General features: G+C 45.9%; 1 protein-coding gene and 1 long non-coding RNA gene across 2 annotated transcripts in view; one reads left to right on the top strand and one right to left on the bottom strand.

Annotated features, from left to right (window-relative positions):
- Irag1 (inositol 1,4,5-triphosphate receptor associated 1) overlaps nt 1-16299 on the bottom strand; it is a 104703-nt gene that overhangs the window by 77479 nt on the left and 10925 nt on the right.
- On the top strand, nt 10114-14319 carry LOC121143885. Its single transcript, XR_005881177.1, has 2 exons — nt 10114-10440; nt 12888-14319. It is a non-coding gene; the product is annotated as an uncharacterized LOC121143885 (long non-coding RNA).

Here is a 16299-nt window from a genome sequence, read left to right as displayed (position 1 = left end):
TTAGCTAAAACTGAAGGATGTCAATACTCAGTCACTCTCTCGAAATCTAGCTAGGTCTCACTATGATCTGTGCTCTTGCTGGACTTCTGTACTGGAAACTGTCCAATGACATGCAACCGTCCACCTCATCTCCGATGTCATTAGTGAGATCCATTTAGCAGTAATGGGAGAATCCGCAAACAGGCCTGAGTGAGTGCCCCCTGTGAGGGTTACTGCTTTTCCCAGAGTGCTAGCTATTAGCATCTACTGCACACTGTCAAACTAGGAAAGCCTGGCTTTCCACCCTTGCCGGGTAAACACAGAATGCTATCACCCTGGCTATAAGCCTGCCAGCTGCCTTTAGACAAGTCTCCCTGGAGTGCCACAGAAACTATGTTCTGACCACAGTGTCCAACAAATAGCCACCCTGGGGATACTTGCTATGTTTTTATCTTCTCCCTATGCATGAGCTGTTTCTATCCCTGACAAACTCCTATCCACTCTTCAAAACCCAATTCAAGTACACCCTCCTTCTTAAACCATTACTCCTCTTTACCCCAGAAAAAAGTGATTCCTTTCCTGTATTTTTCCTACTAATCACCACTAACTTAGTGACATAAAACAACACAAATTTATTATCCTAAAATTCTAATGTTGAAAGCCAGGCAGTGGTGAAGCACACCTTTAATTCCACCACTCTGGAGGCAGAGGCAGGTGGATCTCTGTGAGTTTGAGGTCAGCCTGATCTACAAAGCTAGACAGAGAAACCTTGTCTTGAAAAATCAAAAACAAATCTGATGTTGAAAGTCAAGTTCTATTTCAGTAGCTAAACTCTTCATGTAGGGCACGGGCTGGAAAAGTGACTCATCAATTAAGAGCACTGGCTGCTTTTCCAGAAAACCTAGGTTCAACTCCCAACACCCACAACTATCTGTAACTCCAGTTATAGGAGATCTCACACCCTCTTCTGGCCTCTGAGGACACCAGGCATGCAAGTAATGCACAGACATACTTGCAGGCAAAATACCTACACACATAAAAATATCAACATTTCAGAATAAATAGATAAAATGTGAGTGTTTTGTTGTCTTCCTCCTGGAGGCTGAAGGGAAGGAAGTGTGTCTTTACCCATAGGTTCTGGGGCTGCCTCAAGCGCCCCCCCCCAGAATCCCTTCTCCCTGCTCCCCAGTCTGCAAAGAAGCTGGCATCTTCTCTGACCTCTGACCTCAGTCTCCACACGTGTATTTCATTCTCTGACATTGTACTCCCTGATGTACACCAGTGACTATGATGTATCTGTCCCTGCAGGTGACCCGGTTGGATCTCCCCGTTTGTGATCCTCTGCTTGGCTCCACCTGCAGAAACCCTTTGTATTTCAGGTGACACACTCACAGATTCCACTGTGACTTCTCCCAGAGAACTCATAGACCTCAGATGAGTTAGAATAAAAATGCCTCAACAGCAAGAACTTGTCTCTTTCGTACCTTCACAAATATCCTTATAAATATTCATTATAAAGATATGAATGTTCATATCCCAGTGCCATCCAGTGCTGCGACAAACACAGGAGAGCGGCTTTCCAAGTGTTTGTTGAGTGAATCAACAACAGCCCATCTGTAATCTGTAGGTAAGGGGGATTGTTTTAAATAAGAAGCAGCTTCCTGAAAACAAGGTCCATGAAGAGATAGTACACACATCTCCTTTTGGGGTCAGGCAAGTAAGATGAATGGCAGAGTTTCCGTCGACTGATGGGGTCTGTGGTGACAGAGAGTGCAACTGTCACTTAACTAGGGCGGCTACTATTCAGTTTCAGGGTCAGGAAGAAATACCGTCTTTCGTTGGCAAGCACTTTCAGTTTCCAAGAAAAGCCAAAACTCTAGTGCTAAAAATAAAACCACCTGATTTAGAAATGTTAAAGCTAATACCAAAAAAAAAAAAAAGAGGGAGAGAGAGAGAGAGAGAAATACCACAAGGACCAAACACATGTCTCTGGGGAATTAGACTGCAGCTACCAGTTGCCGCCTCTGATTTATGCCCTCAAGTATGCTCCTCTGAGCCTTACATACCAATTAATCTAATTCAGCCTCATCAGGAGTGCCAGCCACAAGTACCTCAGGAAGGCCAGTGAGCAAGGAGGAGTCCGGTCCTTCCAAGAGGCTGGTGGTGCCTCATCAGGTGCACATAGAGTTCTGTTCTCAGGGTTGTGTGGTCCCTGGGGTAGCTCCTTGATGTATGGGCCTAGATGTAATTGCCCTGTATTGGCCTCATTCCTTCAGGAAGGCCAGGTCTTGCATCTCTCAAGCCAATGACTTTAGGCCTAGAAATGTCATGGCTTCAAACACAGCCCAGCAGTGACGTAAACCACACACCACATCTCAGAAAGGGTGATAGGGGTCTTAGTGGGAGTTAAACCTGGCTCCATCCCACTCTGCCTGTGAGCTCAGTAAGCCTGACAAAGCAGTGAGCTTCTCTGGCTTCAGTCTGCGGCTGGAAAAGAGAGCTTATCTACTCCTAACAACTGTCATGGCTATAAACAACAGAAGTATTCAAGTAAGGGGCACATGCAGACATTTGCCATGTGTCCTTAATTCAAACAAGGATAATGCTGACAATCTAAGTCTTTTGTGACAGTCTGAACATAAAAATGTTTACCATAGGCTCCTATGTTTAAACACTTGTTCCCAACTGGTGTGCTGTTTGGAAGGCTGTGGACCACTAGGGATGTGTGACCCAGCCGGGAGGAAGTGGGTCACTAGAGGGTGGGCCTTGAGGCTTATGGCCCAGCTGGCTTCCTCTCGTCTCCGCTTCCTGTTCCTTGCCTCACACTCCTGCCACAACCTGAGCAGCAACACCACCATGCTCTCCCACTCCCTTACTCCTGCCTCCCCACCCCCGCCCTCCAGCATAGCGGACTGTACCTACAAAAGAAATCATCGCTTACTCAGGTTACGGTCTGTCAGGCATTTGACTGCTGTGACAAAAAGAAAAAATGTCGGTAACTCCCTTTCCTGGCATCACACTCGCATGTGCTCTTCCTCACTCGGCTACATTTCATTTCAGACTCGTGTACAGTGGGGCCTGGGCCAAGGGCCAGCTCGCTTCAGCTCTGAGGGTTCCTTGAGAAGATGGTGAATGAAGGAGTGAAGGAAGGAAGCTGTCACACAGTCCACAAAACATGTTAGAAGTACAAGTCCTGAGTCTGAGGGTACTTTGGGAGCTCTGATCGCTTCAGGACTGATTTTCCTGGTGATCCCATCATGGCTCTTGGACCGCCCCACACATAAGGTGGGGAGAGCCCAGCCCTGTGCTACATCTTTCTGGAGAGATGGGAACATATACCAGTTGGGCCACTGTACATTCAGGGGTGTGGCCATGTCAACCCCACCCAGTTTGAATGTGAACTGTCCCCACTGGCTCATGTGTTTGAACACTTGTTTACCAGATAGTGGCGTCATTTAGAGTGTTGTGGAGCCTCTGGGAAGGGAAACATCACTGGAGAAAGAGGGTGTCAGGGGTCCGGCTTTGAGGTTGTGTAGCCTAGCCCAACTCCTGGCTCCCTCTCCACTTTCTGAGTGTGACACGGTATGACCAGCTGCCTCTCACTCCTGTTGCTTTGCCTTCCCTGCCACGATGAACTGTAGCCTTACAATGTGCGCCAAAAGAAGCCTTTCTCCTCAAGTTGCGTCCTGCCAGGAGTGTGTGTGTGTGGGTGGGGGGGGGGTAATTGGGTCTCACAGTGAGAAAAGTAACTAATTCAACCACATTTATGGTTTTTCTGCCACAGTATGTGCAGTTTCCTCCAGAAGAGTCCATCCACAGAACCCTCTCAAAGCACAGGCTCCTCCTCTTTGCCTCCACCCAGGAGTCCTTTGCAAACTGACTTTTAGGACAGACTTAGCAACAGGACCCGTGCTTCAACCTCAGCCTGCAGCAAGATCTGTAACATCTCCCGCTGCTCTCTCCAGCACCCCAAGGAGCTAGCCACAGCACCCATGAAGCTGGGGTGTGTTCTCAGAGGAGGCAAATGCCCAGGGTCCACTGCCCGGGTACTTCTGGGACCACCACCTTCTCAACAGAGGGCAGGCAGCCTTTGGGGTCTTCAAGGATACTTGCAAGTTCTGCTCACTTGGTGCCCGGAATCACCCACTCCTATGAGGCAGGCCTTTGGGAACACTTGTCCCTCGTGACAGGCAGAGGACCAGAGGTTTCATATCAGTTTGCCAGCCCAGCTCTGGCTGCACTGCACACACAGACCCTCTGAAGCCTCTGGTGCGTCTAGACCAGCGTCAACAACAGCATCCCATGGACTTTGGACATCTGCACCTGAAGCAACTATTACTTAGGACAGGGATGAGGGCTAGGGAAATGGCATTTTGTCCACATGAGAGCTGAAAAAATGTCAATCCAGAAAACCAGTGGCAATAGCCTTTTCGTCCAAACTTGGTAACAGACAAAAACAAAACTTCAGCCCAGTTTCCCCCCCTTCATCCTTCCAAACTGCCCATTTTCCAGCATGCTTCTCTTTTTCCCCCACTTTGTCCCTTTCTTTTTTATTTCCCTTCCAAGTTTCATTCTGGGAAGTGCCCATTGGGGTCTATATGAAGGACCCTGTTTGAAAATGCCAGGAAAAAAAGATGCCTTCTGCAATGGCTGTCTGAGTCATCCATTCCCTCAACAAGGCCTGTCAGGTGCCACCATCCCAAGCACCAGGCACTGATCCAGGCCTTGGGGCTTCACGGAAAGACTTTAAAGGATGTGCCCTCCCAAAAGCCTCCCCTGACCTCTCCTGGATGTTGTGTCTTCTTGACCTGAGAAAGCACCTGTGGCTACCTCTGCTGGCCTTGTAGTAGCTTCTGTTTTCTGCACATGTATATCATCAGCCCAAACCCAGGGCCAACAACTCACTTTCTGGAAGTTTCTGTGGGAATGTCGCACTGGTCCAGCAGTTGCTCAGTATCCCATAGTCTCTCTTTTTGATGTACAGATTCTTGTGATCAAACTCATTTTCATATCACATTCTATGTCCCCAGGACAGATAGAGGCTCTGGGCAGGGTATTATGGCTCCATTTTACAGATGAGAAAAATCAGATGCATTATGGGCCGGGCATTGTGGTGCACGCCTTTAATTCTAGCACTTGGGAGGCAGAGGCAGGCAGATTCTGAGTTCGAGGCCAGCCTGGTCTACAGAGCGAGTGCCAGGATAGGCTCCAAAGCTACACAGAGAAAAAAATGTCTCTAAAAACAAAAACATAAAAAGATGCATTATGGATGCTAATCACACAGAAGTTACAGGATTAAGAAGACCTCCTAACCCAGCACGGGGTCTCCTAGCTTAGCACGGTTCCTCATGCTTGTAATCCCAGCACTTGGGAGACTGAAGCAGGAAGATCATGACTGCTAGGCTAATCAGGGTTATATAGCAAGATCCTGTCTCAAAAGGAAACAGAAGAAATAAGCTGGGGAGATAGCACAGTAGAATCAGGTTTGCTGTTTCATAACACAGATAGGAAGGAACCACAGAGAACTTCCCTCTGGGGAGCCAGGATATAGGAGTCATTCCCAGGCATCGTTAGGAGAGTATTGACATTTATCCCAACACAGGCTTTACCTGACTTATCAGCCTTAGTCTTACCTAGCTCTAACAACAGCCTACATATACTAAAACTCAACAGGATGAGCCAGAATGTTCCAAGTATCATGGCTGCTAGATAAGCACCATAAACAGGTCTGAGCTGAGGGTTGTCTGACTCCCAAGCCCAGGGTTCTGTTCAGTATCCTAGGATGAGGCTTCTGGAACTGTAAAGAACAGAGTAACTGGGGCATGAACCTCAACAATAACCACCACCCAAGTCACTGACATGGGCCCAGAGGCAGTTTATCTGGCTGAACCTTCACCAATTCATCATGGAGAAGGCCTTGTCTTTAACAACCAGATCCACATTGTTCCATCTGCCACCCTACCATTCATTATCCTTGCAAGGGCTCAACCTAAGTTTTAACTGTTAGGTAAACAGAATGAAGTTCAGTCCCAGGGCTAAGCTAAGCCATTCTCATGGGGCATTCCCTGCCTCTATAAAAACCTGAATTACAAGGGGGAGCAGCAGCCAGGGACAGATGAGACAATGCTTCTGTGGTCCTTCAGGGGGCCACCCTGGGAAGGAAGGGCAGGCCAGCAGGCCCCCTTTGCAAGCTGGGGCCCAAAGACCCCAGACCCTAGGAAGTCATTGGTGTTGGCAGGGTTTATTAGGTCTGCCCAGGTTTTCAGAGCTGGGAGCTCCCACACCTGAGGAGACATTTGCCCTTGGGGACCTGTGATAGGCTCCTTCTCTAGCCTTCTGCCCTGCTTGCTAATGGCATTTTGAGTCATTTAGTTGTGAACATAGACTTCAACTTTACATTTGCTCATCTTAGTTCTTGACTTTGACTCTTGAATCTCAAAGTCCTCTTAAATTGCTATGAAAATGAATATGTAAATATATATAAACCAAACATACTGTACCTGCTATTGAATCTATCACAAAGCAACTACCAGGATGGTAGTTTTGTTATTGTTATTCCCGTATTATTTATTACAAGCATTCCTCTAACAGAGTTCAAGAAATTATTCCCTGTGCAGCAACCATGATTGTCTCAATAAGTAAATGTGTATTCGAATACAGCTGTCCACATTCATTTATGTAATGCGATTGTTTTTTCCCTACAAGAACAGTTGAATAGCTGACACACACATTATCTAACCCCCAAACAAAACAAAAACATGTATTTACTATCTTTTTGCAGAAAAGTTAGCCAACATAGTTACAACCATTTGTTTTCAAGATGATGTCCCCCACTTGGTTAACAACTTATGTGTCCTTCCAAACTCTGTCTCTCATCTGTGTATTTCTGAACCTTAAGGTGTAATTAGCCTCAGCAAATGTTGTACTGAAAAGAATCCTTTCCAATCCAATTAGAGCACACACCCCTGAGGACCGAGGCTGAGGGAATCAGTGACTAATGGGAATCTTAAAAAGGGCATTCATGAATCTGAGGTGTTCTCAGCACCCCTGTTCTGAGGCTGCCTCTCCCTCTAGAGGAGGGGACATGCTGACTCAGTCTCCCTGTCTTGCTGCTTCCCACCACTCACTTCAACACCCTGGGCCTTGGCTAGAGACTAGTTTTCCCTTATGGACTGGGGAAAGAAACCCCCTCTTTTAGGATGTTGCCTTATAAAAGTTAAAGTTACCGCTATCATCCTAGAGGGCACAGATGGGTGACAGACATGTCACAGTGATCCTTCTGGTCCTTACAGGGGCCAATTTGGCTTACCCATTTCCAATAAATGAACTGGCCAATGTTTGGGGTCTTCTCTGCAGGTTGACATTTTGTTTAGTTTCAGACACCCATTCATTCACATTTTCTGAGCAAACCTTGAGGGAAGAAAACTAGAATTTTTCAAAGCAATATGACCAACCACTCATGTTGGTGGGCAGCTTCCCACCCCAGCCTTCCACCCAAGTATCCCACCCCAGCCTCCCACACCAACCCCATGGGTTTGGCTTTTCAGATCTGATACAATGGTTTTTAGACTTCCAGCTCCCTGGAGTGCTGGCCAAAGGCCTGGCCTCCCCCATATCCTAGTGACCAAAGGCTGACAACAGACACCCTGCCCCTCCCACACCACTGCACTGCACGTATGACAGCCCTTCCCGTTAAGTATGGCAACTCTCTCCTATGGCTCTTTCTTCGGGCTTAAGGAACATACTTTAGCCCTGAAACAGATCTTTAGAAGATACATATGCTGTGGAATAATTCTTCTATAGACTGTGAAAATGTGTTGCTCTCATTGTTAATAAAAAGTTGATTGACAGCTAGGCAGAATTTTCAGGGACGAGGAATGCTGGGAAGAATAAGGGCAGAGCGAGAGGAGATCATGAGTCTCAAGTCAGACACAGAGGAAGCAGGATGTGTAGAAAATGGGGTAACTATCCATGAGCCACATGGTAGAGCTTAGATAAGAAATATGGGTTAATTTAAGTTGTAAGAGCTGGTTAGTAACAAGCTTGAGCTATAAAAAAAAATTTAAAAAACAAGCCTGAGTTATCAGCTGAGCATTTATAATTAATATTAAGTCTCTGTGTGTTTATTTTGAAGCTGTTGATCCTAACAAAAACTCCACCTGCACCCCCCCCCCACACACACACCAGAGAACTCGGAACGTACTGCTCTCCCCAGAGGCCTGATGGGAAGCTACGTGCAGACAAGAAGCAATACCCATTCTTCATCATCCAGGACCAGGCAGCCCACCACTTGTTCGCCTCCCCCTCCTTTCTCCTGTACGTATCCCATGGACCCAAATCTCAAGCCAGCAGCATCTCCTTTGTCTGGGGGGGAAATCCGTCCTCCTGGAGTTGGCTTTCGATTTTATGAATTGCCCATGAGTGATTTATAACTGCCTGCTTCCTAAAAGGGCTTTCAGCCAGTTATAAATAAAAATACTCAGAGGCTGAGAGAATTCAAAATAACAGCTGTCAAAGGATCAGGGAAGAGGGAGACAGCTTGAGCTGAAGTGGGATGGCAACCGAGCACCAGAAGCCCCAGTGGAATCTCGAGACTCTGGTGGAGGAAGACCAGCAGGGTGCCATTCTTGCTTACTGAAAGCATCCAGGAAAGAGCAGTTAGCAGTCAGATCATCCCAAACGGACCCTGAGCTCCAGTGAGAGCTCAAGTTCATGCACAGAAGGACTCCGTGTGCATGTATGTTGTAAGTCATCATGCTGTTTACACACCAGAATCTGGGGTGGTTTTTGCTGTGCTTTATTTTTAATTTTTAAAGTTGATTGCTATTGTTATTGCAGTGGGGAGGGACTTGTGTGTAAAGGTCAATGAGAAATGTGTAGAATCCATTGTTTCCTGTTTTTATCCACTTAGCCATCTTGCCTATCTGCTTTTTCTTTTTAAACTAGTTTTTAGGACTTGGGAGATGGCTCAAAGGGTAAAAGTGTTGGCTGTGTGAGCGTGAATATCTGAGTTTGGATCTCCAGCACACATTTGTTTGTTTGTTTGTTTGTTTGTTTGAAGGCAGGACCACAACTGTAACCAAAGCACTGAAGGGTGGAGACAAGAGTATCACTGGGGCTTGCTGGCCACCAGCCTAGCTGAAAAGCTCCAGGTTCAGTGACAGACCTTGTCTCAAGGAAGACTGAGAGTGTCTGAGGAGGACAGTCAGCATCCTCTTTGGGCCTCCACTTAGGTGTACGCACTTACAGGCATGCACCCCTACACACACACACACACACACACACACACACACACACACACTACACATACTACGCAATATATTTGCACAGTTTTTAAGACGATTCATCTTATTTGTGTGTGGGGAGTGGTGGTGTGGTGTATGTGCCTCCGGAGGCAGAAGAGGGTGCTGAATTCCTGGAGCTGTTTACAGACAGTTTTGAGCTACCCAATGTGGGTGTTGGGGACAGCTAAACTCTGTGTGGTCTTCTGGAAGAGTAGCAAGCACTCCTAGTCACCGAGCTATCTCTCAAGCCCCCAAATTTATATATATTCAAGATGGGGTGTGTGTGTGTGTGTGTGTGTGTGTGTGTGTGTGTGTGTGTGTGTGTGTGTGTGTGTTCTTAAATAACAGACAATCATCACCTCATAGTCCTAGCACTGGAAGTCAAGATCAAAACCTGTCTGGTACAGACTATGGACACCCCTATGGAGGGCCTCACCCTCCCTGGGGGAATGAGGGGATAAGGGGGGGGGGGTTGGGGGGAGGGCACGGGAGGAGGGGAGGGAAAGGGAGAGGGACCTGGAACTGACTTGTGAAGCAACCTTGTTTCTTATCTAAATTTAAACTGGAAAAAAAAAAACAAAACCTGTCTGGTTTGGTCCTAATGAGGTCTCTTCCTGGCTTACAGGTAGTTCCATTTTCACTGTCTTCACATGGTACTGGGGAAATGGTGTGGGGGTCAAGGAACAAGGGGGAGACTCCACATAATAGGAAAAAGGGGATATTTTCTGAGAGACTAGTATCTAGGATAATGAACTATTGTCTCTCATTAATAAAAAGAACGTAATTTTTAAATGGGTAAAATTCTTGAATAATCTCTAGAGAATATACACAGATGGCCAACTAAGGCTTAGGGCTTGGGATATGGCCCAATGGGTACAGGTTTGCTATGTGAACATGAATATGGGTTTGGATTCCCAGCGCACACATTTTTAAAAAGCACTAATTTTGACCATCTGCAAAAGTTTTCACCATCGAAGATGCTCAACCACCAAGGAAACGGAGCCCAGAATAACAGTACATTATCAACCTGCTCAACAAGAGGGAAACCATGCCTGGTACTGGAAACCTAGCCAACTGCTAGCGAAGTCATGGATCTTGGAGGAGAACCTACAACTACCACTTTACTAAGCCAGCATCATCCCTGACTACATTCTAACCTTGGTCTGTATACCAACAGGTAGGTGTAGTCCTCACCCCTCATTAAAGAAACTTCTCTTTGCAACAGACAGAAACCATTACTGAAAACCACAACCAATCAAAATGCAGAGTTATAGAGCCCAGTCCCATACTACCACACAACCCCTGCACCTAAGGCTCAGGAGGCATTGTGGGAGAGGGAGTGGAAAGATCATAAGAGCCAGAGGAACATCCAGTGTGCTATGGGACTGTATCTTCTAGGAGCATCAGAAACTGCATCTGTAAAGGCTCACCAACATGACTGCCTAAACATGAGCCAAACAGGGATGACAGCAATACATGAATCAAAGAGGACAGGGAAACGATCATGAGGCCTCAAGCCTACAGGCAACTAAGGAATGCTGAGAGTGGGAATACGGTCCTCTCTAGCAAAGAGCATACATATTAGTTATCTGATACCAAATGGTCAGCTTTGAAGACACACACATCATACAAGAAACATTACCTAAACTGAGTAGATTGTATTTATGTTTATACATATGCATATATATGACAAAATTAATGAAAAAAAGAGGCCATGGATTTGAAAGAGAGCAAGAACATATGGGAGGGTTTGGAAGGAGAAAGGGAGAGGGGAAAATAATATAGTTATAAGCTCAAAAAAGCAATATGAAGAATGCCATAACAATTCATTATAGTAGCAAAACCTCACAAAGTCTCACGAGGATGTAAGAAAATCAGAGAACATATGTTGTTGACAGAAACAGTAAATGGTGAAAGCATTTTGCCAGGTCTTTTACAGCAGGGGTTCTCAAACTTCCTAGTGCTGTGACCCTTTAACACAGTTCCTCATGCTGTGGTGACCCCAACCATAAACTTTTTTTGCTACTTCATAACTGTAATTTTGCTACTGTCATAAATCATAATATAAATACTTGCTATACAGGATACTTGATATGCAACCCTCAAAGGGTCATGACCCACAGGCTGAGAACTACCACTTTAGAGTCTAAAGGTTAAACAAAACCACACTGATCAATCAATTCCACTCCTTCAGTTTACCCAGAAGAAAAGAACCTTTGTCTACCCAAAACATGTACACAACACCCACAGCAGCCTTTCCTGAAAAGGTGAACACATACCAATTCTTATTAATTAATCAGTGACTAAACAATTAATTAATCAATAACTGTAACCATACAACAGAATACTATTCAGTCTAAAACAAGTACATGCTGGACTAAGCATGCATCTGGGGGAGGGAGATACAGAGATGGCTTAGTGGTTAAGCACACATTGCAGAGCACCTGAATTCTATTCCAAGCACCCTCATCAAACAGCTCACAACCATTTGTAACTGCAGGTACAGGTAGATCCAATGCCCTCTCCTGGCCTCCATAGGTACTGCACTCATGTGCACAGAACCCTTCCCCCACACATATGTAATTAAAAATAAAAATAGCAAATGAAAAGATGAATCTTCAAAATATTATGCTAAATGAAAGAAATAAGTTCCAGAAGACATATTATATGACTTCACTCATATGAAACTTCAGAATTCAAAGTAAATTGTGGACACAGGGCAGGGGGACAGAAGGAATGAACAGTGGCTGTTAACATGAAGACAGTGTCTTACTCTGAGGAATTAGACTGTGATGATGACAACATATCTCTGAATGTAATAAAAACCAGCGTAGTCACTTAAATCAATGGGCCATATGGTGTATGAATTACATATTAATAAAGCTGGTTTAAAACTTGAGAGGGAGTAAAGGCAAGCTGACCCTATATTTTTACTTCTGTGGGAAAGTTCCTCCAACCCAAGGTGTGGACTGGAGCCCAAGTTCAGAGAGAGTGCTTGCCCGCCATGCACAAGGTCCTGGTTCACTCCCCAGCACTGCAGAACTGAACCAAAAGATAAAAGACAGTAAATGAGATAGGGTCCAAATCTTTAAATGTACCTAATGCAAGAAAAACGGAGGAGAGAGGAGGAGTTTGCTTCTCTGATGGGATCATGTTGGAAGGTGTGAAGGGGAGACAAGGAAAGGCTTGAAATAAGAGGGACAAGAGACACGGACGAAACAAAGCTACTGTAGACAGGCAAGTACAAGCAGGGCCAGTGCCAATGAGGATGCCACAGTCTGGAAAAAAGGTCACAGGTGCATTCACACGCACGCGCACACACGAGCACGCACACACACACACTCACACACACACACCAGTTCCAAAGTATATGCAGTTTCCCATGGGATGCACTTGGAATTCTGCCAGCAAAGGCATTCACAAAGATGAGCTTTATGAGGACAGGCACAAATGGAGACTGTGTCATGCAGTTCTCACCCTGAAGTCTCTATGAATAAACAAAGACAGGATTTACCCCACAGTCAGAGATTCCCAGACCTCTTTCATCCTCATCTGTAGGGAAAGAGCGGGGAAATGGACTGTGCTCTATTCCAAACTCACTAGACCATTCCTCTGGGATTTTAGCTGAGAACTTCCCAGAAGATGCTCTGGCTGCCTCTCTGTCCATTTCTCCCAACGTGACCATCACGGTGAGAAGATCGCCTATTACCCTGTCCCCTGGCTTAGGCTACCCTGCTGGTGATGCATAGGCTCATCAGGAAAAGTGGCTGTGACCTGTGAGCTGCACACAATGTTGGCTCCCTGCCAACTCAGCAGAAGACAGAGGACCAGAGACATGTCTGGAAGGTTTTTGTCCTGATCGCTCTTCTCCCAAACTCGAGGCTTAGCCAGAGTCCAAGCTGCCCAGTGTGCCTGGAATGGCCTTTGTTGTCTCCCAAGATGGCAGACTGGAGAAGTTGGTGTTGGGTGCTTCCAGCTCTGGGTACCATAAAGAAACAGGAAGCAATCCCATGAGGGAGAACACACAGACAAGATCCTGCAGATTCCAAGCATGCTGCACCAGTGCTCGGTGGGGAGCAGCCCCTGAGCTCCTGCAGGGCTCCTAAATGTCCACCATTTAAAGCAGCGGCAAATGAATGTGGTTCTGTCTCCAAAAATAGTCTTAAGAGAGTCTAAAATCGCCTTCTAGCCTAAGCCGGACCAGTCCCTCGGGAATGATGTCGCTATTTCTAAAACATCCCTGCTTTCCCAGCACGCCTTTGTCAGATCCCAACTTCCATCTGGGCTCTCCCAGTCAGTCATTCCCCTCCTGCCTGGTCCCTCTCTACCCTGCATTGCCTGAGCTATCTCTCAAGCAGGAAATTCTCAAATTGTGCCTTCCTCTTGATGTTACTAAGTTTGAGACCTTTTAATCTGGCACGTGGCTTAGGAGAGCAGAAACAGTTCCCTTGGAAGCTCCTAGAAATTTGGAGGTACAGAGAGGAGGATAAGGAGTTCAAGGCCAGCCTTGGCTACATAGAGAATCTGAGCCCAGCCTGGGCTCTATGAGACTCTTAATAAAAATGATAATGATGGTGAAGATGACCATGGTAATGGTAACAATAATGACAACAATGAAACAAATCTTTTAAAAAAATAAATGGTTCCTTGGAGAAGTGACCTGTAATGCAGTTGTGATATCATTCCTAAGAATGAAGGTTGCAAAGTAAAATCATATTCCCACAGAGGCTGGACCTCTCTAATAGACATATTCTGTGAAGTGGGAGATAGTTCTAATTTGCTTTCTCTGTATGCAAGTTTGTCTGTTCTGGAAACATACAGTAGGTAATTTCATGTTTGGCTTCTCTCACCTAATCAATTTTTTGAGGCTAATCTGTGTTGTAGCATTTACCAGAACCTCTTTTCCTTTTATATAGCTGAGTAATATTCCATTGTATAGATACACCACATTTTGTTTGTCCATTTATGAGATCATAGACATATGGGTTATTTCTGCCTTTTACCTGTAAGAAATAGCACTGCTGTAAGTATTAATGAACCTGCTTCTGTTGAAACACCTACTTTCAGTTGTTTTACGTATATGCTTAAATGTGGGACTTTCAAGCCAAGTGACTTAATTCACCACCTCTCATTCTCACAAGCACAAGTCGTCTCAATTTAGATGCTGTCATGAGAGGAAAGGCCAAGGCTCTTTAGTGGGATTTCATCATTGTTTCCCTGTCTTTGTAGCTCCTTGAAGGGGATTGTTTTAATGCCAATCTCTTTCTGTTTGGAACCTTTCCATTGTACAAGGTATTTCCTGTCTACTGCTGAATATACTCAGACAGCAATACTGCCAGGCAGATGCTGTTAGGGTTGTCCTACAGACGCAGAAAGGACTTGTCAAGACCACATGGCCATGAAGGTCAAGCCAAGACTGACACACCAACCCAACCCTCTCTACACCAGCACAGGGCCCTCTGTCCATCGGTCTCTCTGTCCAAGGTCATTCTGAAATTGTTGGCCTTTCTTGAATTGGTTCTCAGATCACTATTGTTCAGATACAGCCCCTGCTGGGTGGTGGGTCAGGGCTGTCACAGGCTTCTGCTGACACTCTGCCAGCTGGTACCTCCTTAATATGCTTTAAATTTTATTCTGCAGTACTGGAAATGGAATCGGGAGGCCTGGACATTCTAGGCAAGTGCTTTGCCACTATACTATATCCCCGGCACACTTTCAACGTTTTAATTCTAAATCAGGATCTCACTAAGTTACCCAGGCTGACCTTGGATTCACAATCTTCCTTCCTCAGCCTCTCCCATAGCCAGGGTCACAGGCTTACACCACTAGGCCTGGGTGGTATCTCATTTCTAACCTGCCCTTTCTCCTGGGGCAGATCCTGCCCAGACCTGAGAATAATGCGTATTTTTCCTGGGTGCTCCCCTACTCTCTTAGATCCTAGTTGGGTGATCTTATCTCATCCTACTACCAAAGTGACCCTACCACGGCCCACAGCTCAGCCAAAGCTCTATAGATTTCCTCCCTGGCCTTTTGTTGGACCCAGGAGTGTCTCTTCTCTTCCTATGGAAACATCAGCTCTTGAATGAAGATGTCTCAGTGACCTTGAAACCAATGTGATGGAGCCATGCTGGCCTGTGTACTGGAGGCTTTTAGCCCTAGTATTCCACATTGGCATGAAACCAGGAGACAGGCAAGAGGTGACAGGACATAGTTCCAACCTTCCCTGTCCATAGGTGGCCTACCACAGGCCTGAAGCTTGAGACACACAGCTTCCTATGGGTAGACACCATTTCAAATAAGGAGGCTGAGGCTCCATGAAGTACCATAGTGTTTCCAAAGTCTCAGAGATGATGGATGGCTATGGGTATTAAGAACACTCAGAGCCCATGATTTCCCTATTCTCACCTACCACTGGCCTTCCAAGCAGGAGCTTTGGGGACTGATCTGGACTTCCTCAGTGGTTCTGTAAGAGCTGAGGATCCCCAGGTACTTGGAAATCTACTCCACATCCATTCAAGCACAAACACAAGACTAGCTGTTCCCAAAGCATGGCAAAGTGATGAGCAGAGCTCTAAACATCAAGAGTTCACATGCCACTCCATCTGAGGACATCCCAGAGCACTTGGGACACAGATGCACAACATAAATCTCCAGAACAGGCAGGGCATAATATCTTCCAACCTTATTTGGTCAAGTCATTTTTTTTCTAGGCCAAGTGACCCCTGTAAAACACAAGAGTGGGGTGCCCTAAGGCCTTTTGGATTAGATGGTATCTGGAGGTGAGAGAGGAAAGTGGTTGTCAGAGTGACTAGATCTGTGTCACCCCTGGGCTGAGGGTGGCTTCCTGTAGAGATGGCTCCAAGGTACCGGTGCTTCATAAGAAAGCTTGTAGAAGTAACTCAGAGGAGGATTAATGTCACTCTAGCTCACTTGCCCACTGGGGATGGCATAAAGGAGGAGGATACATGGGGTCATCCAGGAATTTTGACATTGCTGGATACACTTTCCATACTGGACTGTGTGTGTCTATGTGTAT

Source organism: Mesocricetus auratus, unplaced genomic scaffold (genome assembly GCF_017639785.1).
Source record: "Mesocricetus auratus isolate SY011 unplaced genomic scaffold, BCM_Maur_2.0 Super-Scaffold_4256, whole genome shotgun sequence".
In the NCBI taxonomy this organism is placed as follows: domain Eukaryota; kingdom Metazoa; phylum Chordata; class Mammalia; order Rodentia; family Cricetidae; genus Mesocricetus; species Mesocricetus auratus.
This window is presented reverse-complemented; position numbering and strand designations above follow the sequence as displayed.